Source organism: Silurus aristotelis (genome assembly GCF_946808225.1).
Source record: "Silurus aristotelis genome assembly, chromosome: 2".
Lineage (NCBI taxonomy): Eukaryota > Metazoa > Chordata > Actinopteri > Siluriformes > Siluridae > Silurus > Silurus aristotelis.
The window spans coordinates 19689392-19710056 of record NC_139575.1 but is presented as its reverse complement, the minus strand read 5'-3'; the positions used below and the strand labels follow the sequence as shown (position 1 = coordinate 19710056).

At 41.4% G+C, this 20665-nt stretch overlaps 1 protein-coding gene across 5 annotated transcripts in view; it reads right to left on the bottom strand.

Annotated features, from left to right (window-relative positions):
* plxna1b (plexin A1b) overlaps window positions 1–20225 on the bottom strand; it is a 191154-nt gene extending 170929 nt beyond the window's left edge. For 4 of the 5 annotated variants that reach the window (XR_014531279.1, XR_014531280.1, XM_083527835.1 and 1 more), the window contains exon 1: window positions 20034–20225. The gene's annotated coding sequence lies outside the window, so the exon portion shown is untranslated. Of the gene's footprint in view, window positions 1–7963; window positions 8499–20033 lie in introns of those variants that run through there. The other variant, XM_083527836.1, reaches the window with a different exon arrangement.
* Window positions 20226–20665: the final 440 nt, after the last annotated feature.

The following is a 20665-nucleotide window of genomic DNA, read 5'->3' as shown; positions in this document are numbered from 1 at the left end:
ATTACCTGGCTTTGCAGCTGCTTGATTAATGCATTTATTGCACCAGGAACTCCTCTCGTGTCCCGTTACTAAAACCAGAACTAAATAAACCCAAATACATCTGAAAACACATCTTTTTCTCTTTCCCTCTTCGCCTTCGGTCTACACCAAGACACCGTTATTTATTTTCCTTTTTTTTTTTTTTTTTTTTTTTTAAACAACATTCTCCCAAGGTGGACTGAGAAAATAGAGATTTTTAAATCGTGCGACTTAAGTCAACATGCACGATATAAAAAACATACAAGATGGCAGGCGATGCTTTTCTCTAGTTGTTGCTTTGTGCCCGATATCCGGTTTGATAGCATTGTTAAAAGATTCGCGCAACCCGTCAGATCGCAATCGAATCTGTTCAGAGATGGAAAGTAAACAAACATACACTGTACTTCTCAGTCATACTCGTGAGATGAGACATGCTCACTGGCAGCCAGTACACTTCCTGCTACGACACTCACCCATAAGCCACTAGTAGATTTTAACTATACAATTTTCACTGCAACACACGCAACAGGTTCACCAAAGTGGTCTTTTTTAACACCATATGACTACAGCACAATTGAAGTGCCCACTAAGTTGGAATGTACGATACGATTTGCGAACTCATAAAACAGTAAATGGTCGATTTTGCAGTGTGCAGCATGTGCATTATCTAAACCAGTGCTGCGCTCCTTTCTGAAGTTCGGGGAGAACAAATGGAGCCAGCTGCTGGGACCGTTTGCTAACACTGATTGTTGTGAAGCAGGTTCAGCAGTGTGTATGTGTGCTGATGCAGGCTGGTTGAAAGAGCAAAAATGAAAACATGAACAATATAAACTCCAGCTCCTGCTTTTAATAAGCTGCAGCAGCACACAAACTCTAACCAGTCTGCTCATTACACACACTGAGTACAGACTGCTGCAAGCTCGATTCATAAAAACTGAAATATTAAGAGAGGAAAAAAAAAAAGTGTACAATTTATTCTTTTGTGGTACATGACAAATGTGTTTAAGTGTGAAACGCTATTTGAAGAATAAAGAGAAAAAAGGTATGCAACCTGCTGCACACCTTCACAGACTTCCATTTAGTATTCTTCATTAGAATCGCTCAAAAAAAGGTTGAGGTGAGACAGAGGTACCAAACAGGAGACAGACAAGCAAGTAAGTGTGTGTCAGTCTTTCTCACTCTGTGTGTGTGTGTGTGTGTGTGTGTGTGTGTGTGTGTGTGTGTGTGTGTGTGTGTGTGTGTGTGTGTGTTGCGGGGGGGGGGGGGTGTCAAATCAAGCGGAAGAAGGAATTTCCATGATTCTTCTGCACCAATTTTAAAACTTCCCTCCTGACCTTTACAGACAAATAATTTCATTTCCTGTGTGTGTGTGTATGTGTGTGTGTGTTGACAAAGCGAGACTCAGATAATGAATAAGTGCACTAACACACCAAATATGCCCTCTTTCACTCCTTAGCATTCTCATTATTAGAAAGGGTACATTTGCATCTTAAACACAAATTAATCTCTTAATTGAATTGCAGATTTTTGTCTTTTGTAGATTCTGTGTGTCAGAGAGAGAGAGAGAGAGAGAGAGAGAGAGAGAGAGAGAGAGAGAGAGAGAGAGAGAGAGAGAGAGAGAGAGAGAGAGAGAGAGAGAGAGAGAGAGAGAGCACTTCTGTTTTGCAGAACTAAAGGAACGTTTACGCTACACACACAGTGACTGGTTTAGTGAGGCAGATCATGATGTCCTTGGGTAACAAACCCAAATCATTTTCTCCATCATTTCAAGCCGTGTTCATTTGCCGTTCAAACAGCAGCCTGCACCCCACTACATTTCATACCATTATTAAGAGCCATAAACCTATTTCAACTTATTAAAGAAACCAGTTTACGCCTGTGCTAAGGATTAAGTAATATAATGTAATGTGCCATGTACTTTTCTGTAACAGTCACCCGTTCCTGTTCACTTTTCCTCGAATTAAACCGGCAATACATTCTTCTCCATTTCCTCTACGCTGGCTTTGTATTTAATCAGCAGCTTATTAAAGAGACGTGCCAGGGTTGTCCGCGACCTCGTCTTGAACCCATCTGCTATGACCATAATTGCGGGTCCGAAAATTGCAACCCGACGTCGCTGTATGTCGAGGAGAACGCTGAACTTAGCACATACTTCCGCAGCGAGGAATATCCTTTCATTTCGTAGAAACCCTGTGCAAGTAAAATACTGTATTTTTGTCGTGTCAAAAAGAAAAATTTTAGCTTAAAAACGATACCTACGAAGTTAAAAGCTTTCATCATCATCCATTATAAAAGCATATAAATGAATAATGAAATAAAGGCTTGTTCAAGACGAAACATTCAAACCAAATTTACGGAAAAATCACGCATAGACCCGAGACTACTTTTGGCTTAATAATCAACATAAAAATATTACAAAATCAAAAGCAGAAACACTAGCCTCTCACACACATACCATAGCCGAGCCACATGCAGGGCCAGTCCATTTCTACTACAAATAAACAGGAATGCCGTGTGGCCTTTAAAGGACAAGAGGTAACAAGTGAATGTGTGTTTTGGCACCTTACATCTCCCCGAGCAGTAGGAGCTGTACAGTCCTGATTAGTGGGTAAGGGGTGACTTATTCTGGCCATCAGCTCTTTAGTAGCCAATAAAAGAAATTGTTACCTCTCTCTCTCTCTCTCTCTCTCTCACACACACACACACACACACACACACACGACAAGCTGACCATGACATCTTTATGATAAATGACAGGCCACTTGTATGCTTTGTGTAAATGTATGTATATGTAGCCTTTTGACATCAAACAATGTAATATATATGACATATTTCAACACTGAAGAAAATCACCTGCACACACACACACACACACACACACACACACACACACACACACACACACACACACACACACACACACACACAGAGTGCAGAAAAGGTGACAAGCTATAATTTGTGACTCGCCCATGACAGACAGGCCCAACTGTTGTTACCCCCAGGACAAAGCACACGCGTACAGAACACTACATTTCATTGCAGGTTATAATATCATAGAACTCGCTCCAGGTGTAACAGCTCCAGCCACACACGCTGACACGAAACCAGACGCAGACGGAAAGCGATGTCGGCGTGCGGGTTTGCTCTCGGGAGGCAGGCTCCTGTATCAGGACCGTAACCCTCTGCACGCCTCTGCCAATCATATGATTGACAGCAGTGCAATCAGGAAGCTGATTTTTTCGCTGCAATCTCCAGCAGAGAAATGCAACCTGTCCTCTGATTGGCTAGCTCCCTGGAGCCATAGCAACACATCCGTTTCAAACAGAAAACAGCCAGGAGGAAAGTAAACAAGAGACTGGTGTTATGAGTGAACCCCCCCATGTGAACATGGCTGCAATTATGTATTATATAATGTCATATATAGATGGAAGTAGTGAGACAGACAGACAAACAATTAGAAAATGATAGTCAAATAGACAGAGACAAGCGACAGATGAACATACACAAACAGAGAGAAAGACAAATATAGACTGAGACAGACACAGACAGATGAAGTGACAGAGAGAGAAAAGGACAGACAAGTAACTGGAAACTGAAAATGATCAAAGGAATTCAAAAATGTGTAAAGTTGCCTCAGAAATGGAAGGGAAAAAAGCAGACACCTGTATGTACATCCTTATTTATTTTTTTATTTACAAAATTCTATCCAGCTAACAGCTAATTGGATGCTAGTGAACATTATAAAAATAACAGACGTGCTACTTTGTTTCTAGTTGATGCTGTGAGCAGCCATGTTGATTTCAATGAGCCGAAAACACCGTCTAGACTCTCTAGCTAGGAATTTCACACTGGGAGGGCATACGCATAGTTTTCCTAGACGGAAGTGGGAAATTCTCAGCCAGGAGTTGGACGCCGCGACCGATCCGCCTCCTGCCAAAACAGTGCGGCTGATTTCCTTTCCTTTTCTTTAAAAGTCTGCTCAGAAGGCATACGCGGTGTCAATAGAGGGGGCAGAGTCAGTCGGTGGGGTGTGTCAGTCTGTCAGGGGTTAAGCAGGAGTCTTTTTGTTTCTGCTGCAATTTCAAGTCCCTGCTCTAGAAATGACTAACTGCTCTCTTAAAGTATACAAAGTCAGCTTTATTTATAAGCATGCTGGGTGTAGCATATAGTATTCACAACACTTTTTAAATGCTGTGGTGCTTCCGAGTGCCAAGCATGATTAAATAAACTAATAATACCAGCGAATACGCTGCAGTCGATGAAATTTGGGACTAGCAACAACACTATGTACTCCTTGTATATACTTCCAAAGTTCAAACAGCCATTTTTTTAGATGTCTGTTACCCTCTGCCTTCAACAGTGGCGGACTGGTAAAGAATTTTTATTTCATTACTGTACTTTTGTACAAGTACAATCTTTGGACAAAGGTTAATGGACACCTGATAAGATTTGATCCTATTTGACATTTATCTCCCTTTGCTGTTAAAATAACCTCCACTCTTCTGGATAGATTTTGTAGTGTGCTTGTGGAAATTTGTGCTTATTCAAGCCACAAGGGTGTTAGTAAAGTCAGGTATTGATGTAGGGTGAGGAGGTCCGGGGTGCAGGCAGTGTTTCAATTCATCCCAAATTTGTTCAGTAGGGTTGAGGTCAGAACTCTTGAGCAGGCCACGCAAGACTCAAGTCATTTTGTCTAAATAATGTGTGCAAATTTATGATTGTTTGTTATAAGAACAAGTTTAAACCCATAGTTCTGGTAAAAGTGTGTGTGTGTGTGTGTGTGTGTGTGTGTGTGTGGAGTAATGGAGTTTCACAATGTGTCTAACAATAAAAATCTCTCCTTAAAAAGCCAATATGAGCAGGATAATGGAGCACTGAATGAAACTGCATAGATGAAAACAAAAGTATAGTTCTCATAAAGCAGTACTTCTGAGACTTAGCAATTCAAAAGCCAGTTCTTTTTGCAGTTTTACTCAGGTGGAAATACAAAAGAAGAAACTTTTTTTGGAGTTATATTACAAAATCTTGTACTCAAGAACAGGAATTTAACCACTGACCTTCAAGCTGTCCATATGAGCTAAATTGTCCATATGATAAAAATATAATTTTTTAATTTAATAAAATTTAAATTAAAAAAATAAAAACATTAAAAGTAATATAAATTTTTTGTGAAATACCAGTCAGGAAGATAGGACCCACCTCATTCATTCCACTAAGAAAATGGTTTTTTTTTTCCCCATTTCATCAGACTCGTCAATAAGAAACTGGATATCATATGGACACTTTATTTGCACAGTGTGTCTCCTGTTCAGTGCTGCATTGTTCATCATATTGTGTTGTTGCACTAAATGATGTTTGCACTTTATATAATGTCCTGTTATAGCTTTGTTTGTTCTAGTTAGTTTTGTGCAGCGTGTTAATTTATGTTGTTTAAATGTCGGACCTCGGTCCTTGCGGATCGCTGCTCGTTTTACTTTGTACTGAACTGTAAAGGAAATGACAATAGAGCTACTTGATTCCACTTTGAAGAGCAAGACGGCAACGTGTCATTTATATAAATTAACTGTTTTGCTCTTCGCTCTCATTGCGCTAGAGTGCAGTTGTTTACGGCCCACACTATGTACACACACACACACACACAGAGCAGGTAAAGAGTTGTTCGATTGATACCTTTAGATATCTGCTAAAGATGAAAAATGTAATATGTGGCTTTTGATTTCATATATTATTATTATTATAGTAATCTTTGCCTCTGGAAAGCAGTGAGCCATCCCTCTGCTCCACAGACAAGTTATTCAAAACAGAGACATGTTTTAACAGGGCTCGTCTGGAGAAACACAGACAGACAGACAGACAGACAGACAGACAGACAGACAGACAGACAGACAGAGAGCACGCACTTGTAAGGAAGCCCAGGTCTTCAGTAATCAGCAGTCTAAGCTACAAAATTTAACTCTTAATAAAATCAGCATCAGCATCACCATATGCCATTACACAAACGAAGAAGTAATTACAAATGAAAAGAGAGGAGAGCACCAGGACAAGAAAGTGAAAAAAAATTAATAAATAAAAGATGGAGAGAGAGAAAGAGTGGGAAGGAAGTAAACCCAAAACAGCTGTTTGGCTAGCAAAACACCAAGAGTCACAGAACAAGAATGAGAGCACAGAGAGTGTGTGTGTGTGTGTGTGTGTGTGTGTGTGTGTGTGTGTGTGTGTGTGTGTGAGAGAAAGAGAGAGAGAGAGAGAGAGACAGATACAGTGACACAAAGAGTTTAATTTAAATCTAAGTCAGCTCAATCACTCACTCTCTCCCTCAATCACTCATTTCCACTATCTTCCTCTGCAGCCTATGAGCCCATAAAACACATGTTTAGCAATAAACAGACGCACACGCACACACACACACACACACAGCTGTTCCCCTGCTCACCCTCCCCTACTCGCTCTCAGCTCTCCTCTGGCAGAGACAGCAAGGGCGTAGGTTTGGTAAATTCCTCACTGTCCGTCCTGCTAACGGAGCAGAGGAATTCTCCACATCTCGTTAGAGAGGCAGAATCCCGAGCCAGGCTCACACTCGATCCTCTTTAGACATCTGCACCTCCAGTCAAAGACTACGGCACGCACTACCTCACACCCTGAGACACATCACCTTGCTCAAACTTACTGCTCTTCAGTCCTGCTCATGGAGAAGCCACACACTGCATATTTGTCTTTTTCCCTTGCAATAACTCCCCTCTCTGTGAGCAGAGTCAGGTGACCACAAACACACACTAAATGTGCTGGACATATGAGGGAGGGAGGGGGAGAGAGAGAGAGAGAGAGAGAGAGAGAGAGAGAGAGAGAGAGAGAGAGAGAGAATTATACTTTCATACAGAAACTGAACACAATCAGACTTGCAAGAAGACATATTTAGACACACTCTCATTCCCAGACGTGTGCACACACACATTCCCAGACAAACTCCAAAAAACACAAACACATGCTCCATAGGAAACACAGACACACACACACACACACGCACACACACACACAGGTGTAACAGCATACGTAGCAGGAATGTAGCATAAGCCTGAAAGCACTATAAAGTGATGAGAGTTAGGAACTGGATGTAAACCTGTTTCACCATCTGCTTTCAACACTAACTACAGACTAAACTGCATTATCCGTACAGCTTTACCCCACCACAAACAGTCAAACTGAATTTTACTTCAAGCGCGGGTTTACTTATTTAATAAAACAAAAAAAAAAAAAAAAAAAAAAAAAAAAAAAAGTACACCGTCTAACCGGATTTGGAGCGCCGCTAGCACAGTTAGCGCCAGTTTCCTCCGGTATAACATTGTATCAGTTCGCAAAACCTTATATGAGATTATTGCCAAGAACTGAAAGGATTAGCCTTGATCTCCACTTGACTCCAGTCTGACTAGTTCATCCAGTTCATGAGCAAGTGAGAGAGGGGAAAACAAGGCAAGAAAACCTGTCCAACAGTTAACAAGGGGGATGGAAGGGCTGAGAGGCATCGCATCTGGAAACGCAAAGAACGAACAACCGTGTCGAAAATCCAACAAGACGCGCAAGATTCCATGGTGCGAAACTTACGTGCGAACCGGAAAACAAAGCGGCGCGTATTCCTTTCTCGCTTGCGCATACTCGGGCAAATACATTTTAATTATTCATCAATGACTCGGGACTTGTCAGCGCAGGATAAATCCTCAGACAATTAGTTGAACTGAGAGTACATTTCAGTAGCGATGTTTACGCCGCTGAAAGATTTACAATCGATCGTTTTTTTTTTTTTTTTTTATCTTTTACTTCTCAACGAAAGCCGGAACCTTTTCAGAGCTGCTCGAGTGTTATCTTTAATAACGCCACCTCATTGAGGATCGGTATCGTTACCGCAGATTCGTTTCCCCGGCTAGGACAATAAATTAAGAAGAAAAGACCTCACCCGGCGGCCTCATTCAGGTTCGAGCGGCGTCTGCATCTTATCTTCAGGAGAGCGGTGGCGGCTTGGAGCGCTGTCTACAATGCAACATCAGACGGTTGACTAACATGAGCGCGTTGAGTGAAAAATTAAATTACAAAAGAGAAGAAAAACTGAAGGAAAAAAAAAACAGCGCGTTCGGCATCCGATGTTAAAAGTTAACGAAGTATTATCCTGCAGCGCCGTGAAACAAAAGCGTGCTCTCCTGATGGCCCACACTGGCTCTCTGTGATCGTGTGTCCTCTCAAATCTAATCTCATCTCCATAAAAATCCACTCTGAATCATTGCTCTTTATCAGATTGGAAGAGTCTTGGCCTGCTTTTTAGACAGAAGTGGATTGTCCAATTCAGGCCGAGAAGTGGGAGGGTGTGTGTGTGGTGGTTAACAGGTCAAAGTGCAAGACACAGTGTCATAAAGGCAACCATAAAGCAAAGAAGTTCCCGGCTCAGCTTCGAAACATGGAAGTGTGTTTTACATATAAAAAAAAGAAAAAAAAAACACAAGCCTATCATGCAGACTAGCAGTGCCATTTATAACAGTGGGATCTTTTTTTAGTAAGAGAAAATGGCCTCAAACAAAAAGCACAGCACAGCAATTAGAATTTAATTAGTGATAATGTTATTAAAACTTTTTTTTTTTTTTATCACCCAGCAGGAAAGGAATCTAAAATGGGAGGATGATTTAACCTCTGCCATAAAAAACTCCCCCCACTCCACCCCTCCAAAACATGCACACGGTGTGCAGTGGTGTCTGGCAGCTGGAATTCTCCCCCCAAAGACTATCACTATGCCACACAGCAGGCCATGAGAGAGAAAGACAGAGAGGAAGAAAGGGAAAGAGAGAGAGCGAGAGAGAGAGAGAAAGAGAGAGAGAGAAAGGCTAAGGGGGGGAACACCCTGTTGCCGTGCATACCAACAGCCTGGGCCACGTCTGCTCCACACATCACGGCTCCAAGCGTACACGTGTGTTTCTACTTAACACGGCAGACATGCAGAGTGGAGGAAAAGGGGGGAAAAAAACATGTTCTCCATGGAGTGAGAGACTACAGCAGAGGTCATGGTAAACTGATGACCCGCGGTCCAGATGCAAACCCAGCGAGATCTTTCGATGGACCAATCTCTGCACAGGGGGAAAGAAATTCTGCAGCGGAGATGATAAACACTGCGAATGAAAAACACTGTCTTTTTTTTATAGCAGATTCTGTGCTGCGCTGTATCCAGTCACGCGCATTTCGCCGAAGAACAAAAGCTAGCAACAGGGCTAAAGACACTGACTTTCATTGGCAGTGAAGATTCAGGATCTTGGACACTTAAATAAAAAACAATATTTAAATCATTATTATTAAACCCTCCTTTGATTTTATCATACAGTCTAGAGTTTATCAGTGTGAAGTAAATTCTTAACTTCTTCCAGGGATTCTTCATGCTAGCTGATTATCTGGCATTTCATATAAGTTTAAACAACTTTAGACACATTCGCTGACTGGATTTTTGTATATAACTACATGTGTGATGGGCTGAGAAAAACAAAAAGGTATTGTGGAATAGATACCTGAGGAAATTCTTATATTTTGCAGTTACACAGAGGACACACACGGATGACTTTTTCTCTTCCCACACCATTACACCCGTAAACATCAATCAGGCCTAATGGAACAAATTAGAACCAAAAAAAGAAAAAATCATATACTATATCAAGCAAATTACCATTAGGAATCCTGATGATAAGGGCTGATTAGGACAAGACAGAAGCACTTAGCATGGCTAAATAAGTTATGCCTCGTAGCGAAACAGGGATACAGCAATTAGCTTTTAGCTGCTAGCTTGGGATAATGGGGGTCTCTTAAAATGCATACCAAAGGCTAATCTACACTGAAATGGCATCTACATTTCACCAGTCATTTACAATGAGGGCAAAACAGCGCTATCAAAGAGTCTTTGGACCAGTTACTGAAACAAAGGAGCTGAAAGAGAAAGAGACAGGCTAAAAGACTGAGAGATGGATGAGGTTGAGGTTTTGGAGGGTCAGAGGCGTAGCAGATGGGGCACGGCAACACTGGTGTGGGTGCTGTTGCATTCCAGGGGATTTGCGTACGCACTGATTCCCCTGTCTAAAGCCAGCAGCGACTCCGCGCCGCCAACAGCCCTCTCTCTCAGATCCCCAAAGAATCCTAAGACATGCTGAAATAACATCCAAGGCGGGAATTTTAGCTTAGACTAGTCCGGCATTGAGATCGCGTAGCTAGTAAGTAGCTAGCATTTGATTTGTGTTTCGGATCGACTTTAGGCAAGGAATTATACAAAAAAATTAAACAGGATAAATCTTGCCTGGCATTCATGTGCATTTACTCTTTATCCTCCTACGCACACTAGCCCATATGTAAAGGTCTGTGAGCGGGCAAGTTTGAAAAATACTGCAGAAAAGCTGCTATGTACTGCAAACAAGCTTAATAAATTAAGAGAAAGGCATCTGGAGCTCACATGCTCATTCCAGTGCTACTTAGAGACTGGCAGTGATCAAAAAAGTTTTAAAGGAAGAAAAAAAATCCTAAAGAAAGGCAGGAGCATGTTCACACACCCCTTCGTGTGCGCTTCATCAGTCAGAGCCAAACCAATGACCTTTCACCCCTCTGCCTAAATACCCTGGGCAGCTCCGTGGCAACCGGTGACAAAGCTGATCTCTTGGCTATATCTCGAGGTCGCTACGTAATTGCTGTACATGCGGATAATAGCTGGGAAGTTTCGAATGAGATGCGATCGCTTACTGAACGGAGCATTCGGAAGAGAAAATTAATGCCGTGCATCGTTCTCACTCTGTCACTATACCAGTGCGTAATCATATGCATGCTCAATTGATTTGGTTATTCATAGCCATGAGGTTTGCATCTGTCACATTTCAGCAGGTTTCTATCAGTCTGTCGGCTGCAGGGAAGAGGCCGCTGGTGAGCGTGCAGCATTCCCACGCTGGAGTCAAGCTGCTGAATTATTCACTTTAAGACTCGCCACACACTGCAGGAGAAGTGCACAACAGTGCACAACAGAGAGCATTGTAGAGAGAGAGAGAGAGAGAGAGAGAGAGAGAGAGAAAGAGAGAGAGAGAGGGGGAGAGAGGAAGATTCTAAACAAGATAGCATGTGAAACCAGGGCTCGGAGCGTACGCTGATGTTGTAACTGCGCGCACTCATTCTACAGATAACATCAAGCGCTCGCTTACTGATCAATTCGGCTCGAGACTCCCGACACATCCGGCCTGAAAGCCTCGCCTTCAAACTAAACCTTAAACCAAGATCAAGCCAAGACATTGTTGTATAAATTAAAAAAGCATGCAGTGATCAAGAAGATTGATGGAGGGATGGCTGGCAGAATGAATAGACCTTTCTGCTGGGTGCTATTGTGAGCTGTGATGATTCAGCAGGGAAGTGTGTGTTACTGTTAAGCCTGGCTAGTGAAACTGGTTCTGACAGTGTGGCGAAGCCAGGGTAGCTCGTTCTCTTTCTCCTACTGTCATATATTCTAGATTTTCTATTTGCAACAATAATAACGTACAAGTGTAAGGGCCACCCTCGCCACTATTTTGTTTCGTGTTGTTTCATAAGCATGACTGACTTCCAATAAGATCAACAGAGTTCCACAGTCAGTCTTTTGCCAAAACTGCTAGCACTTCATGATGTGGGATTTTTTTTTTTTCTTAACTAGGTTGTCGCATTAGCCGTGTTAAATCAGAGCTGCCTTATCTATCAGCAGCTTGTCTTTTCAACAAAAGCATTAATGAACAATAAACTATAAAGTGGTCGGTCAAAAAGGTTTTGTTTTTATTATAGCAACTCCGACAGGTTCTGGATGTACAGTTTATATGAAAATGTCTTGAAATGTTCAGTTCACATGTTGACAAATTTTCACTGGAACAGGAAGTCTGGGCAAGTGGCTTCTCCCTCTTTTTTTTTTTTTGTAGTCAATCGTGTTTTGCTTAACTCACAGCCCAGGCTAAGCTTAACTACATCAATGTTAAACAACGAGACAATGCAGATTCTATATTTCATTTCATTCGAATAGACAGGAAATCTGAAGAAAAAATAAAGCGCAGAATGATGTCATCAAAACTGATGATCCATATTTATGGCAGAGAGAGAATTTGTGACACTACTAGCACACTAGCATGTAGATAACCTTAAACCACAAAACTTTCATTCAGATTTAATGGGGACTTTAGATCACTTGTTCTACAATGTTTCTATGGCAACAAAATATACAGGGATTTTAATGGTGGACGTCCCACATAAATTACTAAAAATAGATTTTTCGGTTGATGTAGTGGAGCCTTCTGTTTAGAAACGGTTTACTAATAATTATTAGAAGAAGTCTCCAATAAGGGCTTTTTCAAGACAGAAGCATCTTCAGGATGGACAGATTTGCAGACACACATGCCTTATTACATTCACAAGGCAGACAAATAGATAAATTGCTGAGGGAATGGCGGTTTATGGCTGCTGTAATGTGAATTAACCTGTCTCGCGAGCATTTCACAGCATTAAACGTACCTATAAATGGGGAAAAAATCTTTTTTTAATTAAAAAATGCAGTCACTGGCAAATTGCTGTAGTAAAGGAGGGATACGGCTCAGGATGTGCTGTTCATGCGATTGGAGAAGTCACAGCAAGCAATGTTGTGTGCTTCAGTGCCTGTTCTTTTTGTTGATTGGTTTCAAATAAAAGTAAACACCCAAAAAAAAAAAAAAAAGGGCAATGGATACTTTGACAATATGAACAAAAAAACCTTTCTAAGAGATTCCTCTTCAACAAAAATCTAAACTGAATTTGCAATCCGGACAAAATATAATCAATAAAAAGTGTTCAGCGCTGATTCAGTTCGATAAACAGGACTTTAGAAGCAACAGAGCGGGTGGTAAAGAACAATAATATCAGCACAGCAAGTTATTTTTTAGGAATGAATGTTTGAGGTTAGAAGCAATTCGTGTTAATGTTAAGTGTTACTAATGTAACCACATTGGTGCCTAAATTTAGCTCAGTTAGAAAAACTCCTTCAGACTAGTTCAAGTGAAGGAAGACGATAATAAGGTAAATAATTGATTAAATAGATCACAAATAAAAAAAGTGTTGAAGACAGCAGTCAAACAATACAGAAGAAAACCCTTCAATCCAGAACCTGTTAAAAAGACACGCTCCCATGTGCACTACAGAAGTCTGTGTCATCTTCTCAACTTTGACCTTTGCTCACTTCTTCTGATCCTCCTCTTAAACACCCTTTCCTCTTTACCACCAAACAGGCACGCACACACTTATTGAACAAAGGCGTATGTTTAAGCACTAGTCACACAGTAACTCTGAACTCATCCAACGATTGGAAGTGAATACTTCTGACAAAATTATTCAGCAGCCCAAATCAAGTGCACTCCATCTATAATTCTAATCACCACCCCTGAGTGCTGATAGCTGAACTGCAGAAGTGTCCGTTCCTCGAGCCCTCTCATATACACGTCGACTTCATCAAACCCACATTTCCGCAAAGTCTGCAGAACGGCAGGGAAGTCTTTTGAAGAACGTTGAAATGCCTAACAGATAAAAATAACAGGCGAGAAGGCTGGGTATTAATAATACATAACTACTATGAGTGCTGTCATGGCAGCGGGCGAGTTGGCACAGGTATCCAAAAGCTCCATCCTACTCATACCCGCTCTCCAACGCTGAACCCTTCAGCAGAGAGCAAATTTTTTTTTTTTAAACTAACAGTTTATGATGTTGTGGATCCGAGCCTTGGCTGTGTTTATTTTACATGATATTGTGAAAATGCAGCCCTTTCGCCGGCCTCTGCACTGCAGAGCACTGAATGATAAACATGTTATTGCAGCAAAGGCTAAATTCTTTCACAGTCACCGCATTGTAAAACCTCTTGTGTTCCACATAACCTGTCCATTCAGCATGTGTGAATGAAGTAATCATAAGTCTTGCCCTGTGTGTATGTCTGCAGAGCTGGTGTTTTGAACGTGCTCCCCTCGTGGGAGGTCAATCTCCCCGCATAGTGAGCGCCTTGGGGAGAAGCACAGTCGCGTTATACACGCGTGTGTCCAGGAACGCTTGTTTGCTTTTTATGACCCAGCACTTCACAGTGGAAGCAGCAGTCCTCTTAAATGCTTTTTAATATCACCACATGCCTACGGACAAAGAGAGCAAGAAAGAGGGAAGAGAGAGAGAGAGCACGAGAGAGAGATTGGGAATGAGACAGAGTGTGTGATTATGATAGAGTGATTGTGAGCAAAAGATGGTGTGTGATTGTGAGAGAGTGATCTTGAGAGATTATGCACAAGAGAGAGAGATTGTGTGAGTGTGAGAGAGAGAGAGCGAGCGAGAGCGAGAGCGAGAGAGAGAGAGATGTGACATGATGATGAGAGGCTCTCACCTCACAGTATACTACCAATATTAGATTCAATGCTAGGAGCTGAACAGCAAGAAAAATTCAATAAGGTTTTCACTTTATCACAGTCCCTCTATATAACTTTACCGAAGATGGACTGTGGCCCAATTAATCTAACAAAATATAGATTTACTTCTGTAATCATGCTGCTATGAGAAACACTGACACAGATACAGATCATAAAACAAACTTTCATCAAAAACTGGCATTTACTCATCTGTTCATCTACATTTACTGCTTTGTCCTGTCAGAGTTACAATTCATCCAGAATGCATTCAATGAATACAGGGCATGAGACTGGAATTATTCATCTTTGGATGGGATGCTTTTATTCACTATTTACTTATGTAATTAAAAATCAGCAACAGCTACACTGAAAAACACCAAATACATATAATTATCAATTTAGCACATACTTTCCACTAGCAAAACAGCGAGCCCTAACTATTGATTTTAAATTAACACCCCGAATAAAACCTTAAAGCAACCCTTCTGCCTGTAGTAACTAAAAATATAGAACTAAAATATACAGAAGGAGCTCTACACAATACCATCCAGTGTTTTCACATTCCTCAGTGAACCAGCATCTCTTGCAGGTTCTTACCTTCAAACTTGGTTTTTGATTACACGCAATACGTTATCAAGTCAGTACCTGCACCTTAAGATGGTAGAAATTCTTACCTGGTGTCTCTGTCATGGTACTTTCCCTGACTGAGTACAAACCTCAACTCGCTTTATCACATGCAATCCCACGACTTGCTACCAACCCCAAATGTGCTAGTGCAGCAATCATGAAGCATGAATTCAGAAAACTTTCCAATTTTAATATTGGTTTTGCACAAATTTGGTATTTGGTGATTTATCACCAAAACCATGAAGTGGGTGTGACCTTAACCTCTCCATCCTCAGGTTGAAGTAGTGTGCAAGACATTTCAATGCCATTCAACAACTCTTGCACTTGTGTCATGTGATGTCCCTAGCACACACTATAGGTTTTTTATTTTTATTTTATTCTATCCTTCCTATTTCCAAATTAAGAAAATCCATTCATTCAGTAACTTCTAAATTCTGATCTTTCTTTTTGTTTGGTCTTTGAGCTTAATCACTTTATTTAAAAAAAAAACAAAAAAACAATATAAACGCACTGCCAATTAATATAATTTCCATAAGCGTGCATCATCATAATGAATAAAATGCATTATTTTACAACTTGTACTCTTTTTACTGTTAAATAACTAATTACTCCACCAGTAATATTCTTTTCACTGCCAATGTTCCTTTTATACTGCTTTTGTCAATAGGATGATTTACATATTCACATTATAACGAAGAAAGCAATGAGCATTGTTGTTTAAAATGTTGTTCTAAAAAATTGCAATGTTGTTTAAAAAACAAAAAAAAGCTGCCTTATTTTACTAGTCAGTTTATTAATTTTTCTGGTCTATGGAATCCATCTTGTTTAATATTACATAAACAGTGTCTGGTGTTTTTTTTATGTTTGAATTATATGACTACTTCAGACTTTGGTCATTACATTTGATAGAAAAAAAAAGCAGCTTGTTTGAATAGTCCTAATGTGACAGATATAACTTATAAAGTAACATGGTGCTATTTTAAACTTTGTGTGGTTATTAAACATCAAGTAAGTGCAGCAAAAAATCTATATAAGCTCCTTATATCATTATACCAGTCCTATCTAAAAATTCACCTGGTATGTTAGCTATTCAAAATACAATTCTGTTATCATGCAAACATAAGATGCCTTTCAGATATGCAGGTCATATTTATATGATGTTCAAATTCCTTATCCAGCTTATTATCCAATAATCAAGCCCTCCACAGAAAATGCTAAACCCACTCGGCATACTGGATCTCCAGGATTAAAGCTGGGAACCTCAGATCTAGGCCTGCACAATTACTCAGATTCTGATCAAAAACCAGGGCTTTCAGCATCTTCACTGAAATAACCTCAGTGTAGGTGAATGCAGCAGAAAAAGCTAAGTGGTCAGGACAACTAAAGAATTATGTCTACAAGTAATGAGGTAATTGCACTAAGTACATTTCCCAGTAATGAGGAAGTAGTGCTGCTAGTGTTTAAATCATGTAGCTTTGTAAGAAATGTAGTCAAAAAGTCTACATTTGTAAAATTTTTATTTTCTTTATTAGTACAATACATTATATTTAATTGAGAACTTATACATTTTCTTGGGGGACATTTGTTTTTTAAATTGTCCAACCTGTAAAAGTTTAAAAAGGGTCCCAAACAATGGAATAGAAAAGGCAATAATTCTGGACTAGCGATTAGTATTTCCTTTTTTCTTTATTCTGTGACAAATGCAAATTATAACCAAGCTACATTGCCCTTCTAGGTTAACCTGGTCCAGATTGTCCACATCTTCAACAAAACCCATTTCAAAAGGCAGCTCCATCTACATCTGAAAATATTTTCCACATCAATCTGTATTTTTTTGTACTTATATGATATACTTTTATTTAATGCCATGCCAGCTACTGAGGCTATCTTCATGGCAAGAACAGTTTATTAAAAAAAAAAAAAAAAAAAAAAAAAAACACCATAAAACCACAAACAAATAATTACAGCACAAGACAGTTTAAATACAATTTTTTTACGTTAATATATGACAAATTCTAAAACTTTGGTAAACACCTCATTAAATCAATTGGCTTCATAAAACAACCTTCTGTGGTCATTATAAGCAGGACAGTCCAACAAAATATGTTTGACAGTAAGAAGAATGCTGCATTACAAACAATTTTTGTACCTAAAAAAATGCTTGTAACATACAGATAAACATATATACATACACACACACATAGTTGCTTGACCAATACGGAGCTATTATCACTACATTTCTCCGTAATGCATTAAATCAAAAGATTCTGCCTTGTATAACTTTCTATTAGGTTGTAAAAATACTCGTACTGTCTATATTGTCTCACATTGTCTTGTATAGTCGAAGCTAAATGTGTTGTATTTATGAATGTATTCCACCAACGGCTGGAACCAGATTCCTTGTGTGTCAACACACTTGGCCAAAAAACCTGATTCTGATAAGGAATGTGGTAGTAAATACACTTTTTTAAAACAGATTTTAAGCCTTGTTTCAACATGGCTACAGTAAATTAAGAATGATTAGATGCCAAAATTACAACCAAGCTAATCAAAGAGGTTTTGGGGACTGCACAACACACTGGTGCGGTTACTTGCCAAGTTGGCTATGTAATGTACCAGAACCTTTCTGGACTGCATTGTTTGCATATTCTGTCTTTAATTTTGTCCTGATTTCACCTAACTGAAACATGTACAAGGGATAGACTTTTTTTATACAGACCAAGGAGAACCAAACAAAACGGAGTTTTCAGAACAAAACCGCAGAATGTGACAACTGGGAGTTCTGGGGGCTGTGTGCAGTAAAGTGAAGGAAGAGGAGGTGGAGGAAGTCGAGGGAGACAGAAATGCTTGAAGGAGGACACTGTCACACCAGTTAGAAATGTCTGCCAATCAAGCCAGCCGTAACAGCAGCCATCTTGCCAAGATCTGACTCCCACATAAGGCAGTCTCACACACACACACACACACACACAGTCTGGCTTTAGTCAACAACCACAGAGACTTTGAGGCTTCCAATTGATTCGAAAACTAACTTTTTTAGATTGTGTCAGGCGTCGAAATCACCTCTGGAGGACGCAGCTTAGGGTCTGATAGGGAAACTAAGCACAGTGTCATAGTGGGATGAAACACAAACACACACACACACACACTTCATTTCGCCCACATCGTGTCATTTCTCCTCTCATAAGCATTTAGGCCCGAGTCAAAACAAAAGCCTAATCTTCTCCCTTTGTGGCCAATTTATAGCAATGCCCATATCTCTGTTTCACCGTAATTACGTCCCACTTGAGCAATTTCTTTCCAATCATTTTCTTCCGTCGCGGAGATAAATGAGTTTTGGCCGAGGAGAAGCTCAGGCTCCTGCCCGCCGGTTAGTTAGTTACCGTGGCCAAGTAGCGTAGGGGCGGCTGTGCGCATGCGCATCCGGGGGGCTGCTCACAAAACTTGCCCCGTAATCCTGGACGCGCGGTGCCCGCGTGCAGGAATCCGCCCCGGCGGCGCTCCTACGGGCAGCTTGTGGACACTAAATGACTCATTCCCGCAGACGTCGTGAACACACCGGTTACGATTCACACCGGGGCGACGTGACGTGGCCCCGGTTTCATTTTGAGCATCTTTTAATGCGCCTGAATCGCGTTTTTTTTCTTACTCATCCAGAACAAGGCGTTCAGTCACGCATGAGCGCGCACTTTCTCCTGTCCCCGCGTGGGTGAATGGCGCCCAGCGCGGGACAAGAGCCGCTCCGGCAGGAGGGCCAGGACAGGAGGCCGACATGTCGAGGCAAATCGGTTTTCAACGCCTGGGTTTCATTAAACATTCAGCGTGTGTGAGTGAACGCGCTTCAGCCTCATCCAAAAGGGGCTCAGCAAAGAAAAGCGCAACCAGCGCGCGCAGGAAAAACACCCCCCAGTCCACACCTCCGCCGAACTTTTGTCTTTGTTGTGATTTTTCCCCACATACACACACGACACCAAATTGTTCAGAAAATCCCCCAAAGTCTATAAGGTGTGAGGAGCTTTTGCATTCTTCCTCCCAACACTGTAACACAAGACCGCCTATTCTAACCACGCAGCTCCACAGCCTCCGTCCACACACACCGCAAACACACACACACACACCACTAATCTGTTTAAAAACCGAAGGGGGAAAAATGTTAGGATTTATTTTCAGAGCAATGTGAACCCCCCCCGAGATAACTTCTCCCCTTAGTCAGGGTAAGTAAGAGGGGTTTATTGGAGGGAGGGGGCGGGGGGTTAAAAAAAAAAAACCTTCAGACAACATATGGTCTCAAGAAGTGTTCTCTGTAACTGCCTGCTGGAGAGGAGAGCATTCCCACAGCAATATTCACAAACACTGTCCTTTCCCCTCACACACACACACACACGGTGCACTTCACCTTAGGGAGTTTCAGTCTCATCACCATTCTTTTCTCTTGCATGAGATGTGGATTTCTCCCATACAACCCGCATTTGCAACATGCCCACGAGCTTGGTGTTAAACGTGTATTCAAAAAAACACACCGCGTCACACCTAAAATGCAAGAAATCCAAACTCTAAAAGGTCGCACCCGGTGAAGCCATTTTTTTTTTGCACGGTAATAACTGAAGACCCGAGCACCCACGGAGGAGACTGGGTGGGTTTGGAGTTGCGTGCATTTCTCTCACCACTTCCAGCATTCCGCTCGCGCTCAACTCGGCTCAACGCTCACGAGCTCCTCATCACTCCGCGCAGCAGCTTTACCTTCGTCCATAGTGGCGTTGCAATCTGAAAAGTTTTTATGATGCGGGTGCGATCTATGGGATTGTATAGCGAGATCAACGAGAGCAACGCAGGCAAGAGCAAACGCAACCCCGCGCGCGCGCGCACACACACACACTAACCAAACTCTCCCTACGGAAGCACCTACATACACTACGATTGCTCACACTGGAAAAAGACACGGGCAATTCAGAAACGCCGTGATGAACTTACTTTGCTTTCAGGTGACCCTCGGGGTACACGTCCTCGCCATAGCTTTATAAAAAAAAAATTTCTTCTTTTTTTAATGTCCACCAAAAAAAAAACCTCGAGAGCGTATCCGCCGTGGCGAGCGCGTGCTAGCTCGGCTCCCCGCCGTAATGCACGGGCTGGAATGCGGCTCTGGCTCGCGAGAAAAAAAAAACACAAAAGGGGGCAGTGCCTCGGTGCTGGCCGCGCGCCTGCGCACTGACATACGCGTCCGCTAGAGAGCGCTGCGAAGACACCTCTGAACAAATGGAGCCGAAACCCGATCCTGGAGTGCCCCCGTTCTGCGCTATGGTTTCTCTTTCTCTCTTTTTTTTTGGGTTTTCCCTCCTATAGCACACCTGAGATAACCAATCAGATAATTAAAAGTGGATGTTTTAGAGGAGAGAAAATAACAAGCAAATTTGAGTTTCATAAACATGGTCTTGTCTTATAGATATCAGTGTTACACCTCTATCTCTCATTCTTTCACACTTAGTAACAACTTTTATCCTTGTCAAGGTTGAAATGGATCTATAGTATATTAGAGGCCCTCTAGTGCAGGTCAGGGATACAGGGATCCCAGGATATGGGATGTTGGAGTTACCATCCTTATACAC